The sequence below is a fragment of the Physeter macrocephalus genome, chromosome 11 (genome assembly GCF_002837175.3).
Source record: "Physeter macrocephalus isolate SW-GA chromosome 11, ASM283717v5, whole genome shotgun sequence".
In the NCBI taxonomy this organism is placed as follows: domain Eukaryota; kingdom Metazoa; phylum Chordata; class Mammalia; order Artiodactyla; family Physeteridae; genus Physeter; species Physeter macrocephalus.
This window is the reverse complement of record NC_041224.1, coordinates 55967938-55980229: the sequence shown is the minus strand read 5'-3', so window position 1 is coordinate 55980229 and position 12292 is coordinate 55967938.

Below are 12292 nucleotides of genomic sequence, written 5' to 3'. Positions count from 1 at the left end.
ATCTTCCCAGACCAGGGCTCGAACCCGTGTCCCCTGAATTGGCAGGCAGATTCTTAACCACTGCACCACCAGGGAAGTCTGAGACCTTCATTTCTGAGGGTGGCAGGACCCAGGGTGGGATGGTTGCTTGGATGCTTAAGGACCTTGGTCCAAACACCATACTTATGGAACTTTGGCTTCTGTCCCATGCCTGAGCTTGGCATGGTGATCATGGATATGTTTGTAGAGCAGCCCACCTTTGAATGGACCCCACAAGCTTGGACCAGGGACCCCAACAGTGACCACAACTAGAGGACTTACTCATGGGTCATGAAAGCCCCAGGGAGAGCGCATAGGAGCCACCAAAAAATGACCAAAATGGGACTTTACACTGAGCTTGGTTTGTGAGGAATCAGAGCCCAATTTGATTTTGTTCAGAAACACTTCCAGTAATGACAATTCTTACAGCTCAAACAAGGCACAAAGACTTGTGCCATAACAGCAATGAATATTGAGTAGAGAAATTGCCATAGAAAAACTCTTTTGGGACCTGAACATTGTGTTTTAAGAGTGGGAAAGAGAGTGCAAAGGTTGACATGAAGAACTCAAGGCCAATGTACCTAATATTTGGGTGATTTTTTGTAGGGGAGAGTTTACTTTCGGGAATAATGCCTGGAAAATTTGTGTCTGATAAATTTGAAAAAGAGGTGCTACAAAACCACAAGCAGTCTCTAGAGTGGTAGGAGGGAGTTTGGATTGGAGCATGTCATTTCACATTGTGTTATCCTTTTTGTGGTTAGAGTATCAAGCTTTAGAAGGCAAAGATATTTTGGGAAGTGAGGGCTTTATTTTGGTTACTCTGTTTTGTTTCCATTTGATTATCCCCAGAGCTCCTAGGCTAAGTACTTCTCTTGTCAATGAGTTTCTTGCCTTGACTCCTCATTGGAGTCTCACAAGCTGGTGTCATCACTGAATTTTCATTGTCGTCTGTTTTGGGGACATTGTCTATTGCCCCAGAAGCCCACAGGCCACAAGAGGGAAAAAACTGTGAAGGTATGGTTAAGGAGAGACAGCTTCCCTTGAGATTTTGACATGGAAGGACTGTGTAAAAGGCCCCCTCATGGCAAATCAAGGTAAATTCAGACTTAGGAACCAGAAAACTTTGAGGTGAGTGTGGTGAGCTCTCTACCAGTGGGACAGGTGCCTGGCTAAGAAGGTCTAACTTCTCGGTGAGTGGAGAAGGGTGTTATGTAGGGAAGCAGCTCAAGGATGCTTTGCTAAGTTGAGGATGAAGCAGCACAGTGCGGGGGGAGGTCAGAAAAACCAAGGGGACCATAACAGGTGCCAAATCCAAAAGATAGCTGAGGTGGAAGAGGAGAGGAAGCAGAAAGGTGAGGGTGGAGTTGGGAAAAGAGACTGGGCTGAAGAGTGAGGACATTCTGTGAAGGAAATCATGTTCTAAGGCACCCTTGACACCCAGTGGCTGGTTTACTAGAGGAGAGTGTTGATCCTAAACATTCACCCCAGAGTCCCTTGAGAATCCGTAGAAGTCATCTTCATGCCTGTCCGCTTTTCTTAACTGCTTTGACTCTGTTCTCTGACTGTCTGAATCCATCTATCTACTTGACCCTCAATCCCAAAGTGACCAGGGAGAAGGAAGCACAGAGAAACCGCAAGAGTCCACTTGGCTACCAACCAGTAACAATAACAAAAGAACAGTTTTGACGAAGGATCAGAGGTTGAAATAAGCAAACATTTCAACTCGTGGTTTTGTTTATGTCTCCTTGCCGCTCTCTACTTTGAGGAAAGAGATTTAACAGTTCATACCAGTTAGATCCCTCTCCCAAATTGCAGATGGATCTGATTTCTGCCCATTCCTCCTTCTACTTTACCAGACAGGGGCCTCTTTAACCGTCTCCTCTGCACACTGTACTCCGTTTTGGGCTCCTGGATCAAGCAAAGATCTCAGACAGGGGGAATGGCAGGATCTGGAGCTGCAGTTCTGTAGACAGACATGTGCTGAGTCAACTTGGCAGCTGGTCCTTCTATGGCCTTGCTCCACTCCTCAGCACCACCTAGCCCGAGCTCCAGGTGTGGGCTTCTGATTCACTCACCACTTCTACCTTGATTCCCTAAGCCTCCAAGACTGGGTTTCTTTATCTTGTCCCTCCTGCTCCACCTTGCAGCCATGTCTTAGTCTGAAGTCTTGCCCTTGACTCCCCAGTACCTGTCCTCTGTCATTCCCTCAAATTATACCTAATACTTCCCTCCCTCCAATACAGACCTTCTAGCCTGGATCTGCCTGACTGGCACGGTGATGTCCACTGGTTACCCCCAAACTTGCCCTAGGCCAGCCCATCTCTCTGGACTTCTAGGATCACCTATTGCTGAGACCACCCTCCACCACCTGCCTTGCCTTGGTGGGTCTCTTCTCTATGTCTTGGCCAACCTTGTGTGACCTATTCCCTGCCCTCTAAGCCGTTGTTATTCTCAGTGGTTCTAAAATCATTAATCCCACAACCAACAAGTACTTATTTATGGAACACCATCTACATGATTGGTGCTGTAGGAGCAACGTCCCTCAGCCAAATGACAACTGAGAGGCAACAAACTTCAGTTTGTAGTGATATGAGACCAAATGTGAAGTTATCTTCATTTGCCCTTTTGGAAGAATTATTTGACCAAGTGTATTAGGTATCTATTGCTGCATAACAAATTACCTCAAAATTTAGTGGCTTAAACTAAGAAAAAATAATCTCTCACAGTTTCTATGGGTCAGGTATTAAGAAGTAGTTTAGCTGGGCAACTATGGCTCGGGGCGTCTCATGAGGCTGTAGGCAAGATGTCAGCTGGACTGCAGTTATCTGAAGGCTCGTCGGGTGCTGAAGGACTTACTTCCAAAGTATTGGATGCAATTTGGTGCTGAGTGCTGAGAACACCATAGTTTTCCCCACAAGCCTTTATATGGCTTCGTAAGTGTCCCCATGACATGGTGGCTGGCTTCCTCCAGAGCAAGTAGTCCAAGAGACAAAGGATAGAGCAGCAATGTCTTTCATGACCTAACCTTGGAAGCCACAGATATAACTTCTACCATATTCGGTTGGTCACACAGGTCAGATTCAATGTGGTAGGGACAACATAAGGAAACAGATAATAGGAGTTGAGGATCATTGGGGACCATCTTGGAGACTGACCAATACAGCTTAGGGGCCAGGAAGATTTTTATCTATTAAGAAGATAATATTTGTTTAAGGCTTTATCTCCAATGCTGGAACAGTGCCTAGCATATAGTAAGTACTCAATAAACACTGAGTGAATGCATGATTGAGTGAACAGTATACATTACTTTCAGGAAGTACTCTGTAGTTTATAAAGTACTTTTCCAGATCTTATACAATTTGATTATCACCTCTGTGAGATAGATCAGGCTAGTATTATGAATCCTATTTATAGAAGTATTCATATGTAGTGTTATTAATACTATATTACTTCAGATATGTAAAGCATCACCTAAAGTCACACAGCCTGAATCTGATGCCTTTTCTCCCTGGTCTAGTCATACCACAGGATCATGTTGTAACCCAAGTTCACTGGGCTTTGTCCATCTCATTGGCTATGAGGTGGGTTTTTTGAAGTACAGGTGAAATGACCCTTGGGAGGCTGAGCCAGCGCCGTTTTATGGTTTACTGGGTGGATTTACTGCAAAGCTAGTGACACTTAAGGCTCTTTACTTGCATTGGCCCTTCCAGGGCAATTCCAAACATTTTGGCAAGTAAGAACCACTTATCTGTGACTTCATGCAACAAACTGAAACAATTCCAGAAGACGGTAACCTGACGTTTAACAACATTTACAGTCACTCATGACAATGCAGCTGCAAGCATTTGTGAAAACATCAGTAGGTTCTCAGAATAGGTGTCAAGTCCAGCTGATTTCCTTAATCTCATGGGAGAAATCTCTCTTCCATGATACCTGAAGTTGCTGACATTTTCAGTGTTTCCAACAGTTACATTTTTTTCTTTGCAGGTTTGTCTCCTAGGTGGAATATTTTAAATATAGATACTAACTGAGGTTTTTACCTTATAGAAACTCATTTTTCTTTAGCGAAATAACTGAGAATATTCAGATAAAAATGAACTATGAAATCACTGAAAGGGACATAAATTATTCTGATATTAAGAAACAAATTGTAACAAGAGAAATTTCAATGCCAAAAGCAGTAAGTAAGTAATTCATTAGGAAGAAGCACATTTTGAAGATAAGTAATAAATAGTGTCTCTAACTGCTAATAATTCCATCTCTAGGGAGGGGCTCATCTGGGTGGGTGGAGGTTCCCCCCAGAAGAAACATCCCATTCTCAGCCCAGGGTCTGTGGGCTGCAATTCCTAACAGCTGTGGCCAGACAGGGGACCCCAGTGAGCTTGGGCTTCTCCTGCAGGCTCATGACTGCCCAGCTCTTCCTATTAGCTATGCAACCCAGCCTCTCTCTAATGAGCCAGTAAGGAGTTCTTAGGCATTACCAAATAAAAAGAAACCCAGAAGAAACATTCAGTATTTATATAAAGTAAATATTTTCTTCTCCTGACTACTCTATCCTCCTTCAGTTTCAGAAGAACCTTTGTCTCTAGATTAGTCCAGCTGAAGTTATTTTTCTTACCATCTGTAAGGGGGATTTTCCATTTTTCCAACAAGAAAATAACCCTTGGGCTAAAGGAACTGTGAAAATGTTTAGTCTCCAGAAAGGCATGAAGACTGTCAGGGTGGCAGAATCCCTGCAACTCAGTTTTGGAGAGGGCCATTTTGTCATTGATGAAATAGCCCCTCTTGCTGTTCCTCTGCACACCCGGCATCAAATTTCTGGCCCACAATTCACAAATAAATGTTCTTCAGGATGTCATGGAGAGATTTATCAGGGTGGGTTGCTGCTGGAATGCACAATTATCCAACTAGGTGGTGGGAGCAAGAGAAGAGATACTGGCCTTGGAGCCTTGAGAGGTGGCTCTAGTCTCAGTTTTCTTGTTGCGTGATCATGTGCAGGTCATTTCCTCTCCATGTGTCTCAGTTTCCCAAATTGTAAAACGACTGTGATGAACTGGCCTCTCTCTCCTTTCTTGGCTTAATGATTTATGAGTTACCCTGAAAGGGACCTAGTGAGGCCAGGATCAGGGCTGTTTGTATAATAACTTACATGAAATGAGTGATGAAGTAGGCCATTCTCTGTGTATTCTTGAGGAGAAAAGAGCAGTTTTAAAGCATATATTTGTATTAGTGAACTGTGTTACACCAGGCCAATGGATGTGAGGGGATACGTTGTTGGGGAGGAAGCAGGGATGGTGATGATCAAAGCAAAGCTGACAAAGACCTGGTTCAGGAGGACAGTGCTAAAACTATCAGTCAGGGTAATCAGGAAGCCGGGTGAATAGTCAGAAGACCAAGGTCAAAGCAAGACAAAGTGAGGAACTGAACAGTATACACAGCAGCTGCTGAAATAGCTTGTAAGTGAGGCCCCTCCCGCCCCAGTCAGGGAGCCTTTTACATGCTTCCTGCTGAGCCAGGTGCTGAGGATGAGGCTCCACACTTGGACAACCCACTGTTTTCCAGCTCAAGAAGGGTTGTGGGGAGAAAAGTGAGTGTGGCTGGAGCGGGGAGTGAACCCATCCAATGTTTTTATGTGACTGAATATTTATGCAAATAAATATGCAAAACAATCTATTGAAATGAAAGATAAAATATAAATTATAACAAATTCCTATCAATGAGGAGCCTGTGCACCGCAGCAAAGAGGAGCCCCTGCTCGCCGCAACTAGAGAAAGCCCGCATGCAGCAGCGAAGACCCAACGCAGCCAAAAATAAATAAATAAATATTTTTAAAAATGCATACACAACTATTCAATCACTTCATTGTACACTTGAAAGTAATATATCAATTATACTTCAATTTTAAATATCAATGCAGTATTCACAACAGTTACACAGGGGATATTTTGCTATAGTAAACAAATCAATACTTTAAAAAAAATTTTCTTTTAATAAATTTATTTATTTAATTTATTTATTTTTGGCTACGTTGGGTCTTCGCTGCTGCGCGCGGGCTTTCTCGTTGTGCTGAGTGGGCTTCTCATTGCGGTGGCATCTCGTTGCGGAGCACAGGCTCTAGGCGCACGGGCTTCAGTAGTTGTGGCACACGGGCTCTAGAGTGCAGGCTCAGTAGTTGTGGCGCCCGGGCTTAGTTGCTCCGGGGTATGTGGGATCTTCCCTGACCAGGGCTCGAACCCGTGTCCCCTGCATTGGCAGGCGGATTCTTAGCCACTGTGCCACCAGGGAAGTCCCGTGTATGCATTAATTTTTGAGTGCCTCCAGAACCACACACTGGAACACAGAGAGAAGCAAGAAACAGACATTCAGCAAGACAAGGAGAGGGGCTACCTCACTCTGTATGAATCTGCTGCATTCATATCTAAGAGGAAGAATATAATAATGACTTTGCCTTAACTCTTTTTTTTTTTTTGCGGTACGCGGGCCTCTCACTGTTGTGGCCTCTCCCGTTGCGGAGCACAGGCTCCGGACGCGCAGGCTCAGCGGCCATGGCTCACGTGCCTAGCCACCCCGCGGCATGTGGGATCCTCCCGGACTGGGGCACGAACCCGTGTCCCCTGCATCGGCAGGCGGACTCTCAACCACTGCACCACCAGGGAAGCCCTGCCTTGACTCTTAACTAAGTGTATCTGCTGCTCAAATCCCGCCCACCCTCTGAAGGGAGGGGTTCATCTCCAATACTGGCAGCAGCACAGCCCACAAACCTTCGTGACTTGTGGACAGTTTTCTTTTGATTCACAGACACAGGGCAAGAGATGTGAAGTATTTCCCTGGGGCTTGAGTGGTGTTACTCGTGAGAGTGGATGTTTAGGATTACCGGCTGTGCTGTGCCAATGCCGAGCTCTGGATCCCTAGTGACAGAAGCACGCTCATGTTCTTTAATACATTCGTTTACCTAGTATATGAGACCTGGTAAAGCAAGGACTCAGAGAGGCGGCACCTTTTGCCTGGGTCTTCCCCAGGAGATGGATGACTTAGCCAAGAGATGCCAATGTGGATGGATGATGGCTAAAGATTACACATTCAAAATAGAAAAGAAACTGAATCACAGGTAAAGAAAGTTCCTTTGTGCAGCCTTCCCTAATCTCTCTTCCTCTCTTATGTACAGAATGAATCACCATCCTTTGATGAATGGAGTTATTTTTCTTACCATCTGTAAGGGGGATTTTCCATTTTTCCAACAAGAAAATAACCCTTGGGCTAAAGGAACTGTGAAAATGGAGTAGTCCTATACATATTTTTTTAGTATTACAAATATCACCTTGTAATATATAATTTAAAAAATATGTTAATATTTGTTTCCCTGGCTGGGTTGAAAACTTGAGAGTCAAGTTGGTATCTTAAGTGTCCCTGTGTTTCCTGCATGTAGCACAGTGACTGGTATAGCACAGGCATGTGGGCAGAAGAGGACCGTGAGTGGTAAGAGCTTATGATTTGGAGCCAGACGCTCCTGAATTTGAATCCCGGTCTCACCACTTCCCAGCTGGGTAACTCTGGAAGTTTCTTAACACCCCTAAGCTTCTGTTTATTTATCTGAAAATGGGGATAGTGACGTTCCCATCTCCTATTGCTGTTCTGAGGCTTACTTATGAAGAGTATGTGTGAAATGTTTAGCACAGCGTTCGTTGTTGTAGTTATTCCATTATTTATCTGAATGGAACCATCTCCTTGCTCTGCCTCATGGTGTTGCCATGCAGACACATCAGGCAGTGGGCACTGGGGCACTTGCAAGGCTATTGCCAGGAGGTGTTATTGTTTGGTCAATTTCTAAACTTAAATGCACACAGCATGTGGAATGCCTGCAGGTCTCTGAGCCGCCTGGGAGGGAGGAAGGATTAAGGAACCAGCTAAGCTAAAAGAGTCCTGGGGCACATGAAACGTAGATCTGTGGTTGTCATTCTCCTCCTGGAGGGTGACACTCTCTGGCAAATATTTCCTCCACTCATGTGGTGGTGACTGCCCTGTCCTGAAGCAGTTCCCATCAAAGGCTGAAGAGCCAGAGAGGAGGGTGTAACTTGAGACTTCATTCCAGAAGGCCTGGAATCTCAGTGGAGATAGCACCAGCCTTCAGAGCAGCAGACGTTCTGGAGCTCGGCTCCGCCTCTGGGATGGCTTACAGGACACGTCCTGCCTCTGCAGCCTGGAGAAAATGCACGGGCTGTCATGGGCTGGGGTGTTCCTATCTGTCAGCTGACTCTTAATCATCTGCACTGGCCCTGAGAGGCACCTCGGCTTTCCACTGCCCCACTGACCACAATATTTGCTATTTTGGGCCCTGGGAGGCAGGGTCTGCAGAGCCTGTGTTCTATGCCATCAGTGGAGCAGCCACTCAACAAACATTTGTAAGCTCTGATGCATCTCTGGGCACTGGGCCAGGTGTGCAGAGGACAGGAAGAGTGTAAGAAGGTTCCTCATTCCACAGCTTACACTCTAGTTGGGAAAAGATATGGCTGCTATTCAGCTGTGAATGTAACAAATATGCATCCTAAGTGTCAAAGTACTGTTTTGGAGGGCAGGGGAAGGGCCATAGAGTTGATTGGGGTGATCAAAGAGGGAGTCTCAGAGCAAGTAAGGTTTCCTTCCACGTTAAGCTGACTCCTTGGCCTTGCAGTTGCCCATCTATCTGCAGGGCCCACACAATCAGCATAGGTGCCACCCCCGCAGTTGCCAGGATTTGGGGGTGGAGATGGAGGGGAGTCAGCATCTTACCCAGACTAGTTTGAGTGTGTCATTCTTTGAGCAGCCTGGGATGAGGTTTGCAGATCACTTCTCATGAACCCCTAGGCTCAGGAGCAACACTTAGAAAAGGCAAAACACCATGGGGCAGCTCAAAGAAGAGAGTTCCTGCTGGGGTGGAAGCCACCTGTCAACACCCAACAGTGACTTGGCAGCCATGTGAAGGAACCACCTTGAAATCACATCTTCCAGCTCCAGTCAAGCCTTCAGGTGACAGCAGCCCCAGCCAATATCTTGACATCGTCAAAGACCCAAACCAGAACCACCAGCCTAAGCCACCCGTAGATTCCTCACCCACAGAAACTGTGAAAGATAAGGATTGTTTATTGTTTTAAGACACCAAGTTTTGGGGGTAATTTGCTACACAGCAATAGATAACTAATGCAGGAGGGTAGGCATCTATTGGGCTCATGTGTCAGGATTGGTAAGATTCCCCTTGACATTTCTACTCTCCATCCTCTTGGAAAGTCCTTCATCATGAGAGAGAGAAAGAGAGAAGCCACGGTGCCCCTCTGTCCTCTGCAGAGCTGGGAACAGAGAATAGACAACCCAGGCTGCCTCTTTGGCTCTCAGCTGTGCTAGCCAGCAATGCTTTGACCATTTCTACCAGGAGTCAGCAAATTTTCCCTTAGAAGGCCAGATAGTCAGTATTTTAGACTTCGCAAGCCATACACAATACCTCTGTTACAACTACTCAATTCTGCCCTTGCAGCACAAAAACAGCATTAGACAATATACAAATGAATGGGCATGGCTGAGTTCTAATACAGCTTTACTTAGAAAAACAGGTGAGTGATTCATGGGCTGTAGTGTTCTAATCCCAGGTTTATACAAAGGAAAAACACAATACAGGAAGGTCTGTGGCCAGACAGGCTCAGAGGGCCAGAAGGACACTTCCCATAGAGGAGAACTGCCTTACCCTGGGCCCCACTATTGCCTTACCCTTGCTGCAGGAGGCCAAGATATTTATCATCTCTTGCAAACAAAACTACACATGAAGAATATGTAAGGGAGCTCCAGGTTTACTGACAGTCTGGGCATCTGTTAGGTATGTTACTGAGTAAATGGCCACATCTGCTGGAAAATCTCTTTTAGCCCCTGGAAGAACTGTGTGCCAGCCACTGCTCCAGTGGTTACTGTTTTCATAAATAGTACCTCCCTTTTTTCTCATCTCCAATTATTGTTTTATAGCAAATTACCCCCAGACTCAATGGCTCACTCACATGGTTGGCAAGTTGGTTCCTCTCCACAAGGCTCCTTGAATGTCCTCACAACATGGTGACTGGCTTCCCCAATAGCTACCTATCGAGAAGACCAAGGAAGGAGCTGTAATGCCTCTGTGACCTGCTCTGGAAGTCACACATCGCCATATCCTTTGCATTCTATTGTCCACCTAGGTCAGCCCTGATTCAATGTGAAAGGGACCATATAAGAGCAAGTATACCAGGAGGTAAGGATCACTGGAAGCCATATTGGAGGCTGGGTAGAATGAGTGGGTTCTGAGATTAGTGTCATACTGACAGTAGCCACTACAAAAGCTTGCCCACTTAAGTTTGGTGGTTGTGTGAGGAGGGGAAAATGGAAGAGACTCATCACCTGTTTGCTCAAATCTGTATAGGTGACTTGTTTTTCCAGACCCTCAATATTGAGGGCATCAAGGCTTAGGTACCAATGGCTGTGGTTTTTAGCTACATTTGACCATAAGTTTTCATTATTGGGGTTCTAATACTACCATCCTTGATGCTCTGACATTCCTAAGAGTCTGCAGTAAATGTTTGTCTTTCTGTTTTGGATTCCCAGCATCTGAATATCTTCCTAGAGGAATTTCCCATTGTGTGAGTCTTGGTAGGGGCAGGTTCCTGTCTGGTTTTTCAGCCTGTCAGTCTTTGATTTACCCTATGTCTCTCCCAAATCCCTTTGCTATTTAAATTAGCCATTCAGTTTCTGTTACTTGCAACCGGGAATCCGGGATGGTCCTGCATCTCCAGAAGTTACACTCAGAGGTAGGTCATTTGGTGCCAAAGTCACTACATCTCTGCTGTTATTGTAGGAACAGTTGACAGAGTAGAACACAGACCTCAGAGTCAGACAGACCTAGGTTTGAATTCCAGCCCTGACACTTTAATGCAACAAGTTAACTTTCAACAAGTTATTTAACATCTCTCAACTTGAGTTCCTTCACTCTTAAAATGAGGAAACATTTAGCTTGCAAGATTGCTATGAGGATTAGCACAGAGCATTGTGCCTGACACACAGTAGGTGCTTAATGACTGTTCTTATATAGCAAATGATAATGGTGATATAACAAACGATAACTGCTCTTATATAACAATGGCAGCAATGATGGACACGTGCTGTGCTTCCTCCTTATGTAAATCCCTTTCAGGGTTTCTTGAAGAGGCAAAGTTACTACCACCTGATGACAGATCTTTGGAACTTGAACTTCCCCATCTCTCAATAATAATTGCTCTTTAGAATTCTCAAGGGTGGCCCTACCTGTGGTGTTGAATAGATTCTTCCAGTAAAGAACTTGCTACACGTCCTCCAGGAACTAATCCAGAGCATGACTGAGAGATACCTCCAGTCCCATCTGCAGTGCTTTGCGAATGGAACTCTTTGTGGCCTGCCCTGAGACCCTAGAGCATCCAAGATGGGCATGCTACTTCAAGCCCTGTTGTGGTGCTTGCAATGTGGTCCCAGGTCATCCAGACTTTTGGCCTGGGCCCCCAGATAGCCTTGAGGCTACTAGAGACACACTAGATGGAAAGGCACACTCTGAGATGCTCTGCTCTAGTAGGAGCTCTGTTTTCTCCCGTGCGTTCTTTGAGCTGTGGAAGCTGTTGTACGGTGTTTCCCCATTTCTATCATGGCTGCTGAGTCAGTGCTGGTTGTTGACACATGGCTTCAGTCCCACCCCATGTGGGCCTCTTCACAGGTTGCTTGAGGGTTGCTGCAATGTGGTGCTGACTTCCCCAAGAGAAAGCACACAGTCATTTTTGTCCTCTTGGCTACCTATTGGCGAGGAAGGACTATACACAGTGTGAACACCTAGAGGCAAGAGTCATATGGGCCCTTTTGGAGGCTGGATACCACACATCTCGTCCCAAATAAGGGCGCTCATGGGTGGTAGAAAGTGTCCTGTATACAGAGAACGAGATGGATGGTCTTACTGGTCTCTGCATGGTGGGATGGAGAAAACTGTGGGTTGGCAGTCAGGACCTGGGCATCAGTGCTGGCTCTGCCCCTGGCCTCCTATGGGTCCTGGCCCTCCTATGGGTCATGTCCCCTAGTGGACCGGTAGTTTTCTTAACCACAGATAAGAAAGGCTTTTGAACTTGGGTCAGTGTGGCATAGGGGTCCAATCCCTACCACTTAGCTAGTTCCTTCATCTCTGTGGACTTCAATTTCCTCATCTGTAAAAGTGAGGATAAGAATACCACCTCCCTCCTAAGGTTGATGTGAGGAATAAATGAGCTGGGCT